Source organism: Pseudophryne corroboree, chromosome 2 (assembly GCF_028390025.1).
Source record: "Pseudophryne corroboree isolate aPseCor3 chromosome 2, aPseCor3.hap2, whole genome shotgun sequence".
Lineage (NCBI taxonomy): Eukaryota > Metazoa > Chordata > Amphibia > Anura > Myobatrachidae > Pseudophryne > Pseudophryne corroboree.
In genome coordinates, this window is record NC_086445.1 from 466,371,197 (window position 1) to 466,390,522 (window position 19,326).

Consider the following 19,326-nt stretch of genomic DNA (forward strand, 5'->3'; position numbering starts at 1 on the left):
CAATAGTTGATATATCAAACGCAAGCCGTGAGAATACCAATTTTTGATAATCGCGTCTGTCTCCCCTCCTTGAAAGTCTGGATTATTTAAGAGTGGTTGGAATAAGCAGCAGGTCACTGTAAGTCCCATGCGTTTTCGTATTTGGGTCCATGCCTTACACGGAGAAAATAATAATGGATTCGAATGGAAGGGTTGCAATGAGTCAGGAAAATTTAATATGGAAGGCAGGTTACCATGAGGTAGCATAGATTGCTCTAGTGATAAATTAACATAGTTGGCAGAGCCTCCAACCCAGTCAATAGCATATCTGTAATTAGCGGCCAGAGAGTAATCTTCTGGGCATGGCAAGTTCACACCTCCCAGCGTAGTTGGTTGTTTCAATTTAAAAAGGGCTATGCGTGGGCGTTTATTCTCCCAAATAAAAGCATTAAGGGATTTATTAATTGTTTGGATGTCGCGTTTAGCTAGAAGAAGCGGAAGCATTTGGATCGGATATAGTAGACGGGGGAAGGAAATCATTTTGTATAAGTGGCATCTACCTAGATATGAAATTGGTAAATTTTGCCATCGTGCAAAATCGTCCATCATTTTATTAATAGAGTGAGAGAAATTTAGTGTGTATAGATCGGCTAATTTGGATGAAAAACGTAAGCCTAGGTAGGTTATAGAGCTAGCGGCCCATTTGAAAGGGAATCGGGAGCCCCAATTTTGTGTGGTTTTGGGGCCTAGAGCCAGTGCCTCTGTTTTATCAAAGTTGATTAGGAAGCCCGAGATCAAATGAAAATCATTGAGTATGGCTAATAGAGAGGGGAAAGCTTTTATGGGTTCATTAAAATAAAGTAACAGATCATCAGCAAAAGCCGATACTTTCACTGATTGTGAGCCAATTTCTATCCCTTCCCAAGTAACATCTTGCAGGCAGGTGCGTATTAACGGGTCAAGGGCCAAATTAAAAAGTAGGGGAGAGAGGGGACATCCCTGGCGCGTACCCCTATGTAAGGAGAAGGCGGATGTGTTCAATCCATTAATAGTGAGGTGTGCCTGCGGATTAGAATAAAGCATATTGAAGACTCTAATAAACTCTGCTCCGAATTCCTGAGTATGGAAGATTCTAAGTAAGTGTGTCCAGGATACCCGGTCAAACACTTTATCAGCGTCGCAACTGACCACTAGCGCTTTAGATGTTGTAGAGCCATCGACACTATGTATTGCTGCAATCAGGGTACGTACATTATGCACTGATGTTCTAGTCTTTACAAACCCGGTTTGGGCAGGATGTAAGATACGTTGCAATATTAATTGGAGACGAGCGGCCAATAATTTGGTGAATAGCTTTAGGTCCTGGTTTAGAAGGGATATAGGACGATAGGACTGGACAAGTGTAGGGTCTTTACCTGGTTTAGGAAATACTACTATTCTAGCTTCGGTAAATCCCGGAGGGGGAGAGGATCCTTGCAATAATGAGCTAAATAATGTTAGCAAATAAGGCAACATATGAGGAGCTAGCATTTTATAATATTCTGCTCCGAACCCATCCGGGCCTGGCGTTTTCCCATTATGGAGTGATTTAATCAAATATAGCAATTCCGTTTCCGTTACTGGGTCCGTCAATGATGCCCGTTCCTCCTCCGTCAATGTGGGCAAGCCTGCTTTTTCCAGAAATAACATACCCTCAGTGGGGTTATCTAGGGGTGCTGCGTATAAATTCTTATAATATTGTAAGAAGGTGTCAGATATGGTTTGCGTGTTCATAGTTGAAGAAACTGAGTCGGTGTGTAAGTGAGTAATGCGAGAAGGGATTGTAGATGATCTCACTAAGTTAGCCAACAATTTGCCTGACTTGTTACCACCACGGAAAAATTTGTTTCATTGGACATCATAGGAAAAGTTAGCTCGTTCAGTGTATAACGCGTCATGAAGATGTTTTGCGTCAGTATAAGCCCGCCTAGTGGCTGGAGAATCATGTAATATCATAGCGTCATATGCTGCCGTCAAAGCTTTGCTCAGATCATGCAACTGGGCGTTCAATTGCTTGCGTTTTCTGGAAACATATTCAAGGATTTGTCCACGGACAACTGGTTTGGAAGCCGACCAAAACAAATTGATGTCGTTGACATGAATTTTGTTATCATTTACATAGTTAAGAAATTGACTAAAGTCTGAGGAATGTTCCAGGTAAGCAGGGAAACGCCAATTATAGGATCTAGTCAAAGGGGTATCTAAAGTGACTGAGAGCCAGATTGGGGCATGGTCCGAGAGTGAAATGGGTTCTATCGCAGCATCCACAATATGTTGCAGAAGAGAATCCGCAATTAACCAAAAATCTAATCTAGAAGAGGAGTGGTGAGGGTGGGAGTAGAAGGTATATTCGCGAGCGTCTGGGTTTCGAATTCTCCATGGGTCAGATAGTCGTAAAGAAGAGGTGAGTAGTGTGAGTGAGGTAGGGGTGGTGACAGTAGACAAATTAGGTGTGGACGTCCTGTCAAGACCAGTTGACTGTACACAATTAAAGTCTCCTCCCAAAATAATTTCTCCCTCTGCCCAACCCTGCAATTTCGAGTATATATCAGAGAAAAAAGATGCATTAGGGCCATTAGGGGCATAGATATTGGCCACCGTATAGGTCGTGTTTAGTATTTTCAGTTTCAAGAATAGAAATCTACCTTCTTGATCTACCAGGCTATCTAAAATAATGGCGGGGAGTGATTTATTGAGGATAATCAAGACGCCTCTGCGTTTTGATGTGAAGGAGGCCGTTCTATATTCTCCCACCCATGTATCGCGTAGCACATTAGGGTCCGATACCTTCCAGTGAGTTTCCTGTAATAACACTATGTCAGGTTTTAGCCTTTTTAAATAGGTAAGAACCTTTTTCCGTTTAATAGGGGTATTGAGTCCCTCGACGTTCCATGACACTAACTTGAAACGTGATTGTGTTATCATAGAAGAGTCATGTGTTAGCGGCATTCAACCGATACCAACCCTAGGCCAGTATCCGACTACAATATGCCGTAACAGTTGATCCCATCCCTTCCCAGCGAGCGGGCCATAGTGGATCAATGATGAAAAGTAACAAAGATAAAGATGTACTGATATTCCTATCAAAATTCGTGAAGATTGTGTGTGTATAGCAATAAAGTTATAAACCGAGTTACAAAACATTTTCAACATTTTAAGAACCCATGTAAGTGCCCTATGAAATTCCTTCAACATCCAGAAAAAAAAACCCAGTAGAACACATGAGGAGGATATCCTCAAACATAGAATCCAAGGGCACCATAAACTGAAGTAACATATCAAAAGATGAGAAGAAGGGGAGAGGAGCAGGCAAAGCAGCCAGAAAAAGGATAGAAGATGCGGTAGCAGGTGAAAAAAGGGGTATAGAGGAAAGAACATAAGAGCATGATAAGTATGAAATTGTTGCATAGCAGTTGGTATTATACTCCAACTGCTACAATAAACCATCGTTACAGTGTTGAAATACAACCAAATCAATATATCAAATAGAAAAGCATTATTCATCTGTTTCTTGAATGGACAAGCAAAAGGTGACAATTAATCAACTGGAAAAGGATATAAAGAGTCAGTCCGCATCATCCAGACCAGAGAGTAGAGTTGTATCCAAAGAGTTCACAAAGTTTCTGGCCTCCTGTGCAGTTTCGAAGAGGTAGGATTTACCAACATGGGTGATTCTCAGCTTGGCCGGATATAACAATGCAAATCGGTGACCAAGTTCAAACAGACGTTTACATATAGGTGAAAACTCTCGTCGTTTCGCAGCCACTAGATAAGAAAAGTCCTGAAATAGTAATATCTTGGAGTCTTGGTATCGAAGATCAGTACTTTTCCGATAGGCTTCCATCAAACGGACTTTATCGGCATAGTTAAGAATTCTCATAATGACTGGTCTGGGTCTGTCTCTACCGGTCTGACGATCAGGGCCAATCCGATGAACACGTTCGACCAAAATGGACCCCGTGTCTGAAACGCAACCCAGTTCTCTTGGCAGCCATTGGGAGGCCAGTTTCATTAGATCTGACGGTTTCACAGATTCTGGCAAACCCACAAGACGGACATTATTTCTTCTATTCCGATTTTCTAAATCTTCTAGCTTGTCTTGTAGGGACATCATCAGCTTATCGTGTTCTATCCGGTCCGACTTAGCCGCAGATAGATCGTCCTCTAAATCAGAAATCCTTTGTTCAGCTTCGGATATACGTTGATCATGAGCTGTGAGTTGAGTGAGTGCCGAATCTAAGGAATCCTTCAGGGGCGCCAATTTTTGATCCAGTAGAGATGAGAGTATATTTGTGATTTCACTCGTGGAGAAAGACTTGGATGATTCCATAGTTGGAGCAGGTGGTGGTTGCCCCCTGGGACTAGAGCCCTGACTATATGTCGGGGAGACAGGAGCACTGTTAGCGGAGCTTTCACGATTTTTGCCTTTACCCGCCTGGGCACCCCGTGGATTACGTAGTGTTTTAGACATGAATTTGTCCATAATAATATATTTAGGTATAATGGACAGGTTATCCACAGAACTGCGGTGAAAGGTATCTTAGGGAGAGGCTACTGATCTGGACCAGCCACAATCAGAGCACTGGCGGGCAAGATATGTGCGTGTAAAGCGGTATAGACCACTTGTAGAAGGAGTTTGTGAGGCGCGTGAGAGTGCAATAGCAGGCGATCCGGGTCTGCAGGCACTGGTCCGATTGTGTAGTGCACTCCAGTGCACACCTCACTATAGATAAGAATCACCCCACGCTGGCCACGGCCCCAACTTCAAACAAGGTCCCGGCTCCGGTGGTGAATGTAAACCGTAGTCCGCGAGCACGTCAGCCCCGCGACCCAGGTCGGGGATCCACACCCCGGAGTGCGAGCAGGACACTATCTGCCGTTGCTACGGTATAATTATTATTATTTTTTTTACTGTATTATTTTTTATTATTATTATATCTTTTTATCGCAGCTGTCACGGAGACAGAGTTCCCAGCAAGCAGCAGTAGAATCAGGGTCAGCTGCCACTTTGCGTCTGGTTTAGCCAGTGCAGTTATACCAGGGACAGACTGAGGTGTACCAGGGTCTCAGGGTGTATGTAACACCACCTGCAGTGTATAGTGTGGGGAAGGAGAGGGGAGGGAAGCCTCTAAATGCAGCCCATCACACCCCCCTAACCGTCAATACGGAGTACCTGGGGCCCAGACTGTACCAGCGTGGGTCAGTGAGTCATCCTCTGCAGCCTCCTAATCACTCCCAGCGCAGCGTCTCCTCTTCTGCCTCCCACTGAGGGAGAGAGAGTGGCCGTCGTTACTTGCAGCAGCAGCCGGGCGGCAGTCACGGGGGGAGCTGGGTCCTTCTCACAGGTGCGCCTATCAGCCGCACAGGGTCCCGTCTCACTAGTTGCGCCGCAGTCAGGAAGGAGGGGGTCCCGGCGCCGGAGCGACACTTCCGACGTCGCGGGGCAGATCAGTTAATCGAGGTCCCGGCTTCAGGTGACGAGTAGGCCACAACCCGCGGGGACTGAGTAAACAGCCCCCCGGCTCCGTGACCCGGCTCGTCGTGCAGTGGATGTTTATCCCAGCCAGGGAGAATGAAATAGGGCTGCCGGGCACCACAACAAGGGCTGCTTTCAAACTGTATTTGCAGGAGCTCCTGCGTCCCACATCTACTCAGGCTGCTCGCCAAGCCACGCCCCCTCCACAATACTATTTTTAGTCCTAAAATTTGCACCGAGGTCGCTGGATGACTAAGCAAAGCGACCCAAGAGGGCGGCACAAACACCTGGCCCATCTAGGAGTGGCACTGCAGTGTCAGACAGGATGGCACTTAAAAAAATTGGCTCCAAACAGCACATGATGCAAAGAAAAGAGAAAAAGAGGTGCACTGTGGTCGCTGGACGGCTAAGCTAAGCGACACAAACACCTCAATATCACAGGAATTATTCATTCTAGTCAATGGTATTATTGGTCCAAATCACTGGAAGAAAATGACAAAATCATTGGAATTATTCGTTCTAATCAATGGTATTATTGGTCCAAATCACTGGAAGAAAATGACAAAATCACTGCTATCAAATGGCAGTAATGTCGGGAATTATATCAAATGGCAGTGCCACTGGACATATATACGGAAGTGTCAGACAGGCTGGCACTTATAAAAATTGGCCCCAAACAGCACATGATACAAAGAAAAGAGAAAAAGAGGTGCACTGTGGTCGCTGGACGGCTAAGCTAAGCGACACAAACACCTTAATATCACAGGAATTATTTGTTCTAATAAATGGTATTATTGGTCCAAATCACTGGGAGAAAATGACAAAATCACTTGAATTATTCGTTCTAATCAATGGTATTATTGGTCCAAATCACTGGAAGAAAATGACAAAATCACTGGAATTATTCGTAAACATTTGTAGAAAGTCGCTGCTTTCTGATTACAGAAATGCTCAGATATTCATGCGAATCCACAATCCCTTCCCAGAGGAAAAAGAAATTGAGAAACCGTTGTTTGAGAACGTTTGTTCTCTTTCCCTTACAAAGGAACAAACCACTTTCCAAGAAGACTGACGTTTTTGGGATTATGGAGATATAATGTTTTTGAATATAAATCCAAAAGCAGGTGGTGTATTAGAGCAAAAGAGTGCAAGAGACCAGCCATGCAGTTTCTGAAATATTATGACAAAATGTTACTGTATTTCATAAGCACTCATTCCTAACTCTGCAGTCTTCTGCCACCTGATACTTATTCCAGTGTCATCTGCTGATGTAACTATGTGTATTTACCCTGTACTTGTCCTATACTGTAATCAACTGTAACTTGCTGTTTTCCTGTTTGATTATTTATGTACTCTGTAATTGGGTGCTGCAGAACCCTTGTGGCGCCATATAAATAAAGGATAATAATAATAATAATAATAATAATAATATAGGGTGTATAATCCCCAGGTTTATCTCACACATCACACAGTACAGTATATAGGGTGTATAATCCCCAGGTGTATCTCACACATCGCTCAGTACAGATTACAGAATGTATAATCACCAGGTGTATAACACACATCGCACAGTACAGTATACATACTGGTCACAACAATGCAGCAGATATTGAGCACTGATCAGGATACTAGAAGTGACACAGAGCTGCAAGATAAAGCAATGGCCTACTGTACTATACTATATATGTATACTGCTGGTCACCAAAATGCTGCACTGTCCTTCTATATACTGCTCACAATAATGCAGCACAGATATGGAATTGATACTTGCAGTGACACAGAGCTGCAAGATACAGCAATGGCCTACTGTACACAACTATATACTGTTGGGTCACCAAAATGCTGCACTGTAATACTATATATACTGCTCACAAAAATGCCGCACAGATATGGAATGGATACTTGCAGTGACACAGAGCTGCAAGATACAGCAATGGCCTACTGTACACAACTATATACTGTTGTGTCACCAAAATGCTGCACTGTAATACTATAAGTATATATACTGCTCACAAAAATGCAGCACAGATATGGAATGGATACTTGCAGTGACACAGAGCTGCAAGATACAGCAATGGCCTACTGTACACAACTATATACTGTTGGGTCACCAAAATGCTGCACTGTACTACTATATATATACTGCTCACAAAAATGCTGTACAGATATGGAATGGATACTTGCAGTGACACAGAGCTGCAAGATACAGCAATGGCCTACTGTACTGTACTACTATAAGTATAATTATATACTGGTGGTCCCCAGTCCCCACAATAAAGCACACTGAGCACAGATATTTGCAGCACACTGAGCACAGATATGGAGCGTTTTCAGGCAGAGAACGTAGATATTTTCAGCACACTGAGCACAGATATTTGCAGCACACTGAGCACAGATATTTGCAGCACACTGAGCACAGATTACGGAGCTTTTCAGGGAGAGAACGCAGCCACGTCCTCTCCATTCAATCTTCAATGCACGAGTGAAAATGGCGGCGACGCACGGCTCTTTATATAGAATACTAATCTTGCGAGAATCCGACAGTGGGATGATGACGTTCGGCCACGTTCGGGTTAACCGAGCAAGGCGGGAAGATCCGAGGCTGCCTCGGAACCGTGTAAAATGGGTGAAGTTCGGGGGGGTTCGGATCTCGACGAACCGAACCCGCTCATCTCTACCCGCTGTGTTTGCAGACTAGCTACCCTTGTAGTGTTCAAAAAGTGAATTAGTGCCATGATGGAGTGCTTGGCTTTTGTTGTTTTGTTATGCATACTAACACCGTTTTCATTTATTTATCCCAGAAAGCTGCTTGTGGACACTAATTTTAGCACCTAACGCCATACCTCCCAACTGTCCCGATTCAAGCGTGACAGTCCCGCTATACAGACACTGTCCTGCTCTCCCACACACGGGCCACAGTTGGGGGATTCTTTGATCACCCGCAGCTCTACTCTGCAAAGCAGTGACTTATTTCTGAATAGATGCTGTGCGCACTCGCACGGCATCTATACAGCACATGGAGGTGAGCTGGGGCTTGCTCAGCTGCTCAGAACCACTGGGGACACCCCCAAAATGACAAAAATCTGGTCGGTGCTGAGAGGACATGCTCACTCCGCATAATCAACGCACTCCCAAACCAAGGCCACCTTTTCAGTCTAGCAGCTACGCCACACTAGTAGGGCGCTATGCCTAAAGGGCCGTTCTGACACAAAGATTTCCCCAGAGATGTGTCCTGAGCGGTCTAACACAGACCACTCAGCACACAGCTCTCCCCCCACTCAGCACAGTGCGATGTGCTGAGCGAGGGGGGGCAGGACACGGGGGGCCAATCTATTCACCCAGCGGTGAAATGAGCGACCGCCTAGATTAGCGATAGCGACGCGTGGGACCCCTACACAGGGAGCGATGATCAGCTAATTTCTAAGCAATCTGGTCAGATTGCTTAGATATTAGCTGAACATCGCTCCGTGTGTACCCCCTTTAACACTGCATCACTGATACTCTACTGAACAAAATACCACAGACTGTCACAATCAGTATCGGACTGGGGCATGAGGAGTCCACCAGAGGAATCCAATGGTAGGGGCCCATATTTTGGGGTGTGGCCAGTCCCCAGAGGGGGTGTGGTCAGCTCCCACAGAGGCTTGGCTAACCATTAGAAAGTGCATGGTCTGGGACCCTTGATAAATAGATATAGTAAATGCTGATAGTGCATGCATGATAATGTATCACATTAATAACAGCAATGCACTGTAGAAAATACACCATAGTAATGTACAGTATAAGGTAACATTTATAATGTATAATTCAAGTGCACAGTCTGAAACCTGATCACTAGAGGAGGAATGGGGCCCAACAGTGGTTTCCCCTGTACCCCTGTGGGCCAGTCCAACCTTGGTCACAATAGGCTTTAAATGTCTTTCTACGGTATTTTTTTCTGCAACTAAATGTGAATGGAGTCATTACCTCAATCTTATGAATCTTACAGGAGTATCTGAAAGAGATTCCCTCATTTCTAACTATTATCATTCATTTTGCTTTTTCCTTCTTAAAGCTTTTAAAATGATAAACAAAGTTCAGTAATTAAGTAAACTTTTAATTCTTGCAATATCATATTTACATTACAATCATTGTGCAATTATATAGCATTTTCTGTTTCTCAGCTTTAATTAAACTTAGGATCACCTCACACATTCATGGATCTCAACAAAGAAGGAAAAACCAGATATGTTTCATTAAGGGTTACAGGGGAGAACATTACGCTCTCACATGATCAAAGTTCAGTAAAGATGTGCTCATGCAAATGCTGCCCTGGCAGAGGCAATTAAGCCCCATATACAAACCTGGTAGGAGGCACACTGTATATTATTTGAACTTGCTTCAGGAAAAAGAAAAAAGTTTTCCCCCAGCACACCAAAAAGTATCAGCGGCAAGACTAAAAATTTACAGAAAAAAAGTTTATTTCTGCACATATGGTATGCAGAGCTGGATACATCTTGAGAAGCATATGCCTGGTGGTTTAACCATAGATTTGCAAATACTGTATATGCAACTGGGATCTCTGATTTTTCTATTATCATGTAGTGTTCAAGTCTTATTGCTGATACTATTTGGTGTGCTGGGGCATAACTTTTTGTTTTATTCCTGTTTAGAATAACCACTACCTTTAATATACCTGAAAAGCATTACTAGATTGATTGAGCAGCTACCATTTTATATTGCTGAACTTTCTTCAGTGCAGGTGCAAATACACATTGATGACAATGAATTGTAGTAAATTAGACACATACAGTGCATGTGATTTCTTAGTTTTTTATTTTTAATTAATTTGCAAAAATCTAAAAAAACTTTTTTCACATTGTCATTATGGGGTATTGTGTGTAGAATTTGGAGGGAAAAAATGAATTTATTCAATTGTGAAATAAGGCTGTAACATAACAAAATGTGGAAAAAGTGAAGCACTGTGAATACTTTCCGGATGCACTGTATCTTCCCAAGACAGAGGCATATGCATCTCAAAATGTATCCAACACTGCATACAGTATGTGCAGAAATACACTATTTTCTGCGCATTTTTTCTAAAAGTAATATACACCCACTTTGTTACAAACTGCACAACAGTACCAACCGCTTATACTTAACTGAGTAGGTTCTCAAACAGGTACCAGGGCAGTGGCGGTACCTGGGTCGGTGATAATAGTACCCCCTTGTCCCAAAAGGTATCCAGTTGATAGATAGACAGTGTCTAGTTAGACAGTCAGTAGATAGACACCATATTTTAGACAGACATTAGGTCGACAAGGTCAAAAAGTCAACAGGATCAAAAGGTCGACATGAAAAAGGTAGACAGTACAAAAAGTTGACAGGGTCAAAAGGTCAACAGGGTCAAAAGGTCGACATGGAACTGGTCGACAAAAAATATAGACAATTTTTTAAATTTATTTAACATGTTTTTGGACTATTTCATACCTTCTGTATCCATGTTGGCATAGAGTTTGTTATCAACCTTGTGGCGAGCGCAGCGAGCCAACGAGCCTAAAGTGTGACAAGTGAAGCGAGCCCCGCGAGGGGATGCCCTTCTACAATTGCAGGGGAGAGCAGCAGGGGTTCAGCACCCCTCTTCAGCAGCAAGGACACAGAATGGGGGACAATAGAGGAAGTACCCCCTTCAGTGCTGATGCCTGGCAGCAAATGACTCTACTGTCTCCGGGAGTTCTGCCTCTGGCTAGCGCAGTGGTTCCAAAACTGTGTGCCTATGCACCCTGTGGTGCCTCAAGGCTTTTGAAGGGGTGCCTTGGGTTGGTTGTCCAGGATTAATTATGGTCAAAGTGATAGTCCAAACCACTGCTAGTGGCTGCCAACCATAAAACATGTGGACAATCAGAAGCACAACTGTATACCACCACATAACTTAACCTAATGGTGACAGGCACAATTTACTTAATTTAATATTTTTTTCCAAATTAATCAATAAAAAACTTTTATATTATAGGTGCCATGAAAAAAATGCCGATACTCTAGGGTGTCATAATTTAAGAAAGTTTGGGAACCACTTGGCTGGTGTCTTGAGCTGTATGTGTACTGCTGTTTGAAAGCTGCTGCTTGCTACTGATGGTGTACAGACACATCTTGTCAGATCTTGTCACCTTGTGCTGATGCCAGCTGTAACGTAGCGCTCTTTCCTATCTGTGTGGTGTAGCTTACTGTCTCACCGTGGGTTGTCATTACAGTCCTCAGTTTTTCATATTGTTTACCGGTGTCCTCCTTACTTTTGGCAGAGATGCTGCACTAAACTCTGCTACCTGGTTTTGGGTTTTGAAGGCTCTGACGAAGCCCTAATAGGGTGAAACGCATAGGAACCACCTACACATTACATCAGTCCAAGCTTGAACCAATCAGAGCCTGCAAAACCCAAAGCCCAGAGGCAGGGCTCAGCGCAGTGACTCTGCCATGTGAACGGATCCTACGAGGGTGGGAAAAGTGAGGAGAACACCTGTAAATGAAAGTAGAAAGCAATGAAGGACTGTCAACATTATGACTACATCCCAATTTGTCAGATCCACATAAGAAGCTCTCATTTTGACATGCTAGATGAAGTTATTTCTAAATAATTTTGTACAGCTATTATTTCCTAGTCTCGAATCTTAGGATGGCAAGGCTGATAGCCTACTGTATATAGAACATAGATAAATGACATATATCAGGTCAGTAATCATGTATATAGTAGAGATGAGCGGGTTCGGTTTCTCTGAATCCGAACCCGCCCGAACTTCATGGTTTTTTTCACGGGTCCGAGCAGACTCGGATCCTCCCGCCTTGCTCGGTTAACCCGAGCGCGCCCGAACGTCATCATGACGCTGTCGGATTCTCGCGAGACTCGGATTCTATATAAGGAGCCGCGCGTCGCCGCCATTTTCACACGTGCATTGAGATTGATAGGGAGAGGACGTGGCTGGCGTCCTCTCCATTTAGATTAGAAGAGAGAGAGAGAGAGAGAGATTGACCTGATTTACTGGAGCTTAGGAGTACTGTAGAAGTGTAGAGAGTGCAGAGTTTACTAGTGACTGACCACAGTGACCACCAGACAGTGCAGTTTTATTTAATATATCCGTTCTCTGCCTGAAAAAAACGATACACACAGTGACTCAGTCACATACCATATCTGTGTGCACTGCTCAGCCCAGTGTGCTGCATCATCTATGTATATATATCTGACTGTGCTCAGCTCACACAGCTTATAATTGTGGGGGAGACTGGGGAGCACTGCAGTGCCAGTTATAGGTTATAGCAGGAGCCAGGAGTACATATTATATTAAAATTAAACAGTGCACACTTTTGCTGCAGGAGTGCCACTGCCAGTGTGACTGACCAGTGACCTGACCACACTGACCACCAGTATAGTTAGTAGTATACTATATTGTGATTGCCTGAAAAAGTTAAACACTCGTCGTGTGACTTCACTTGTGTGGTGTTTTTTTTTTTATTCTATAAAAAAACTCATTCTGCTGACAGACAGTGTCCAGCAGGTCCGTCATTATATAATATATACCTGTCCGGCTGCAGTAGTGATATATATATATTTTTTATATCATTATTTATCATCCAGTCGCAGCAGACACAGTACGGTAGTTCACGGCTGTAGCTACCTCTGTGTCGGCACTCGGCAGTCCATCCATAATTGTATACCACCTACCCGTGTTTTTTTTTCTTTCTTCTTTATACATACATACTACTACATCTCTTTATCAACCAGTCTATATTAGCAGCAGACACAGTACAGTACGGTAGTCCACGGCTGTAGCTACCTCTGTGTCGGCACTCGGCAGTCCGTCCATAATTGTATACCACCTACCCGTGGTTTTTTTTTCTTTCTTCTTTATACATACATACTACTACATCTCTTTATCAACCAGTCTATATTAGCAGCAGACACAGTACAGTACGGTAGTTCACGGCTGTAGCTACCTCTGTGTCGGCACTCGGCAGTCCGTCCATAATTGTATACCACCTACCCGAGGTTTTTTTTTCTTTCTTCTTTATACATACATACTACTACATCTCTTTATCAACCAGTCTATATTAGCAGCAGACACAGTACAGTACGGTAGTTCACGGCTGTAGCTACCTCTGTGTCGGCACTCGGCAGTCCGTCCATAATTGTATACCACCTACCCGTGGTTTTTTTTTCTTTCTTCTTTATACTTATACATACTACTACATCTCTTTATCAACCAGTCTATATTAGCAGCAGACACAGTACAGTACGGTAGTTCACGGCTGTAGCTACCTCTGTGTCGGCACTCGGCAGTCCGTCCATAATTGTATACCACCTACCCGAGGTTTTTTTTTCTTTCTTCTTTATACATACATACTACTACATCTCTTTATCAACCAGTCTATATTAGCAGCAGACACAGTACAGTACGGTAGTTCACGGCTGTAGCTACCTCTGTGTCGGCACTCGGCAGTCCGTCCATAATTGTATACCACCTACCCGAGGTTTTTTTTTCTTTCTTCTTTATACTTATACATACTACTACATCTCTTTATCAACCAGTCTATATTAGCAGCAGACACAGTACAGTACGGTAGTTCACGGCTGTAGCTACCTCTGTGTCGGCACTCGGCAGTCCGTCCATAATTGTATACCACCTACCCGTGGTTTTTTTTTCTTTCTTCTTTATACTTATACATACTACTACATCTCTTTATCAACCAGTCTATATTAGCAGCAGACACAGTACAGTACGGTAGTCTACGGCTGTAGCTACCTCTGTGTCGGCACTCGGCAGTCCGTCCATAATTGTATACCACCTACCCGTGGTTTTTTTTTCTTTCTTCTTTATACTTATACATACTACTACATCTCTTTATCAACCAGTCTATATTAGCAGCAGACACAGTACAGTACGGTAGTCCACGGCTGTAGCTACCTCTGTGTCGGCACTCGGCAGTCCGTCCATAATTGTATACCACCTACCCGTGGTTTTTTTTTCTTTCTTCTTTATACTTATACATACTACTACATCTCTTTATCAACCAGTCTATATTAGCAGCAGACACAGTACAGTACGGTAGTCCACGGCTGTAGCTACCTCTGTGTCGGCACTCGGCAGTCCGTCCATAATTGTATACCACCTACCCGTGGTTTTTTTTTCTTTCTTCTTTATACTTATACATACTACTACATCTCTTTATCAACCAGTCTATATTAGCAGCAGACACAGTACAGTACGGTAGTCCACGGCTGTAGCTACCTCTGTGTCGGCACTCGGCAGTCCGTCCATAATTGTATACCACCTACCCGTGGTTTTTTTTTCTTTCTTCTTTATACTTATACATACTACTACATCTCTTTATCAACCAGTCTATATTAGCAGCAGACACAGTACAGTACGGTAGTCCACGGCTGTAGCTACCTCTGTGTCGGCACTCGGCAGTCCGTCCATAATTGTATACCACCTACCCGTGGTTTTTTTTTCTTTCTTCTTTATACTTATACATACTACTACATCTCTTTATCAACCAGTCTATATTAGCAGCAGACACAGTACAGTACGGTAGTTCACGGCTGTAGCTACCTCTGTGTCGGCACTCGGCAGTCCGTCCATAATTGTATACTAGTATCCATCCATCTCCATTGTTTACCTGAGGTGCCTTTTAGTTGTGCCTATTAAAATATGGAGAACAAAAATGTTGAGGTTCCAAAATTAGGGAAAGATCAAGATCCACTTCCACCTCGTGCTGAAGCTGCTGCCACTAGTCATGGCCGAGACGATGAAATGCCAGCAACGTCGTCTGCCAAGGCCGATGCCCAATGTCATAGTACAGAGCATGTCAAATCCAAAACACCAAATATCAGTAAAAAAAGGACTCCAAAACCTAAAATAAAATTGTCGGAGGAGAAGCGTAAACTTGCCAATATGCCATTTACCACACGGAGTGGCAAGGAACGGCTGAGGCCCTGGCCTATGTTCATGGCTAGTGGTTCAGCTTCACATGAGAATGGAGGCACTCAGCCTCTCGCTAGAAAAATGAAAAGACTCAAGCTGGCAAAAGCAGTAGCACCGCAAAGAACTGTGCGTTCTTCGAAATCCCAAATCCACAAGGAGAGTCCAATTGTGTCGGTTGCGATGCCTGACCTTCCCAACACTGGACGTGAAAAGCATGCGCCTTCCACCATTTGCACGCCCCCTGCAAGTGCTGGAAGGAGCACCCGCAGTCCAGTTCCTGATAGTCAGATTGAAGATGTCAGTGTTGAAGTACACCAGGATGAGGAGGATATGGGTGTTGCTGGCGCTGGGGAGGAAATTGACCAGGAGGATTCTGATGGTGAGGTGGTTTGTTTAAGTCAGGCACCCGGGGAGACACCTGTTGTCCGTGGAAGGAATATGGCCGTTGACATGCCTGGTGAAAATACCAAAAAATCAGCTCTTCGGTGTGGAGGTATTTCAACAGAAATGCGGACAACAGGTGTCAAGCCGTGTGTTCCCTTTGTCAAGCTGTAATAAGTAGGGGTAAGGACGTTAACCACCTCGGAACATCCTCCCTTATACGTCACCTGCAGCGCATTCATAATAAGTCAGTGACAAGTTCAAAAACTTTGGGTGACAGCGGAAGCAGTCCACTGACCAGTAAATCCCTTCCTCTTGTAACCAAGCTCACGCAAACCACCCCACCAACTCCCTCAGTGTCAATTTCCTCCTTCCCCAGGAATGCCAATAGTCCTGCAGGCCATGTCACTGGCAATTCTGACGAGTCCTCTCCTGCCTGGGATTCCTCCGATGCATCCTTGCGTGCAACGCCTACTGCTGCTGGCGCTGCTGCTGTTGTTGCTGCTGGGAGTCGATGGTCATCCCAGAGGGGAAGTCGTAAGACCACTTTTACTACTTCCACCAAGCAATTGACTGTCCAACAGTCCTTTGCGAGGAAGATGAAATATCACAGCAGTCATCCTACTGCAAAGCGGATAACTGAGGCCTTGGCATCCTGGGTGGTGAGAAACGTGGTTCCGGTATCCATCATTACTGCAGAGCCAACTAGAGACTTGTTGGAGGTACTGTGTCCCCGGTACCAAATACCATCTAGGTTCCATTTCTCTAGGCAGGCGATACCGAAAATTTACACAGACCTCAGAAAAAGACTCACCAGTGTCCTAAAAAATGCAGCTGTACCCAATGTCCACTTAACCACGGACATGTGGACAAGTGGAGCAGGGCAGGGTCAGGACTATATGACTGTGACAGCCCACTGGGTAGATGTATGGACTCCCGCCGCAAGAACAGCAGCGGCGGCACCAGTAGCAGCATCTCGCAAACGCCAACTCTTTCCTAGGCAGGCTACGCTTTGTATCACCGCCTTCCAGAATACGCACACAGCTGAAAACCTCTTACGGCAACTGAGGAAGATCATCGCGGAATGGCTTACCCCAATTGGACTCTCCTGTGGATTTGTGGCATCGGACAACGCCAGCAATATTGTGTGTGCATTAAATATGGGCAAATTCCAGCACGTCCCATGTTTTGCACATACCTTGAATTTGGTGGTGCAGAATTATTTAAAAAACGACAGGGGCGTGCAAGAGATGCTGTCGGTGGCCAGAAGAATTGCGGGACACTTTCGGCGTACAGGCACCACGTACAGAAGACTGGAGCACCACCAAAAACTACTGAACCTGCCCTGCCATCATCTGAAGCAAGAAGTGGTAACGAGGTGGAATTCAACCCTCTATATGCTTCAGAGGTTGGAGGAGCAGCAAAAGGCCATTCAAGCCTATACAAATGAGCACGATATAGGAGGTGGAATGCACCTGTCTCAAGCGCAGTGGAGAATGATTTCAACGTTGTGCAAGGTTCTGCTGCCCTTTGAACTTGCCACACGTGAAGTCAGTTCAGACACTGCCAGCCTGAGTCAGGTCATTCCCCTCATCAGGCTTTTGCAGAAGAAGCTGGAGACATTGAAGGAGGAGCTAACACAGAGCGATTCCGCTAGGCATGTGGGACTTGTGGATGGAGCCCTTAATTTGCTTAACAAGGATTCACGGGTGGTCAATCTGTTGAAATCAGAGCACTACATTTTGGCCACCATGCTCGATCCTAGATTTAAAGCCTACCTTGGATCTCTCTTTCCGGCAGACACAAGTCTGCTGGGGTTGAAAGACCTGCTGGTGAGAAAATTGTCAAGTCAAGCGGAACGCGACCTGTCAACATCTCCTCCTTCACATTCTCCCGCAACTGGGGGTGCGAGGAAAAGGCTCAGAATTCCGAGCCCACCCGCTGGCGGTGATGCAGGGCAGTCTGGAGCGACTGCTGATGCTGACATCTGGTCCGGACTGAAGGACCTGACAACGATTACGGACATGTCGTCTACTGTCACTGCATATGATTCTCTCACCATTGAAAGAATGGTGGAGGATTATATGAGTGACCGCATCCAAGTAGGCACGTCACACAGTCCATACTTATACTGGCAGGAAAAAGAGGCAATTTGGAGGCCATTGCACAAACTGGCTTTATTCTACCTAAGTTGCCCTCCCACAAGTGTGTACTCCGAAAGAGTGTTTAGTGCCGCCGCTCACCTTGTCAGCAATCGGCGTACGAGGTTACATCCAGAAAATGTGGAGAAGATGATGTTCATTAAAATGAATTATAATCAATTCCTCCGCGGAGACATTGACCAGCAGCAATTGCCTCCACAAAGTACACAGGGAGCTGAGATGGTGGATTCCAGTGGGGACGAATTGATAATCTGTGAGGAGGGGGATGTACACGGTGATATATCGGAGGATGATGATGAGGTGGACATCTTGCCTCTGTAGAGCCAGTTTGTGCAAGGAGAGATTAATTGCTTCTTTTTTGGGGGGGGGGGTCCAAACCAACCCGTCATATCAGTCACAGTCGTGTGGCAGACCCTGTCACTGAAATGATGGGTTGGTTAAAGTGTGCATGTCCTGTTTTGTTTATACAACATAAGGGTGGGTGGGAGGGCCCAAGGACAATTCCATCTTGCACCTCTTTTTTCTTTAATTTTTCTTTGCGTCATGTGCTGTTTGGGGAGGGTTTTTTGGAAGGGACATCCTGCGTGACACTGCAGTGCCACTCCTAAATGGGCCCGGTGTTTGTGTCGGCCACTAGGGTCGCTTATCTTACTCACACAGTCAGCTACCTCATTGCGCCTCTTTTTTTCTTTGCGTCATGTGCTGTTTGGGGAGGGTTTTTTGGAAGGGACATCCTGCGTGACACTGCAGTGCCACTCCTAAATGGGCCCGGTGTTTGTGTCGGCCACTAGGGTCGCTTATCTTACTCACACAGACAGCTACCTCATTGCGCCTCTTTTTTTCTTTGCGTCATGTGCTGTTTGGGGAGTGTTTTTTGGAAGGGCCATCCTGCGTGACACTGCAGTGCCACTCCTAGATGGGCCCGGTGTTTGTGTCGGCCACTAGGGTCGCTAATCTTACTCACACAGCTACCTCATTGCGCCTCTTTTTTTCTTTGCGTCATGTGCTGTTTGGGGAGGGTTTTTTGGAAGGGACATCCTGCGTGACACTGCAGTGCCACTCCTAAATGGGCCCGGTGTTTGTGTCGGCCACTACGGTCGCTAATCTTACTCACACAGCTACCTCATTGCGCCTCTTTTTTTCTTTGCGTCATGTGCTGTTTGGGGAGGGTTTTTTGGAAGGGACATCCTGCGTGACACTGCAGTGCCACTCCTAAATGGGCCCGGTGTTTGTGTCGGCCACTAGGGTCGCTTATCTTACTCACACAGTCAGCTACCTCATTGCGCCTCTTTTTTTCTTTGCGTCATGTGCTGTTTGGGGAGTGTTTTTTGGAAGG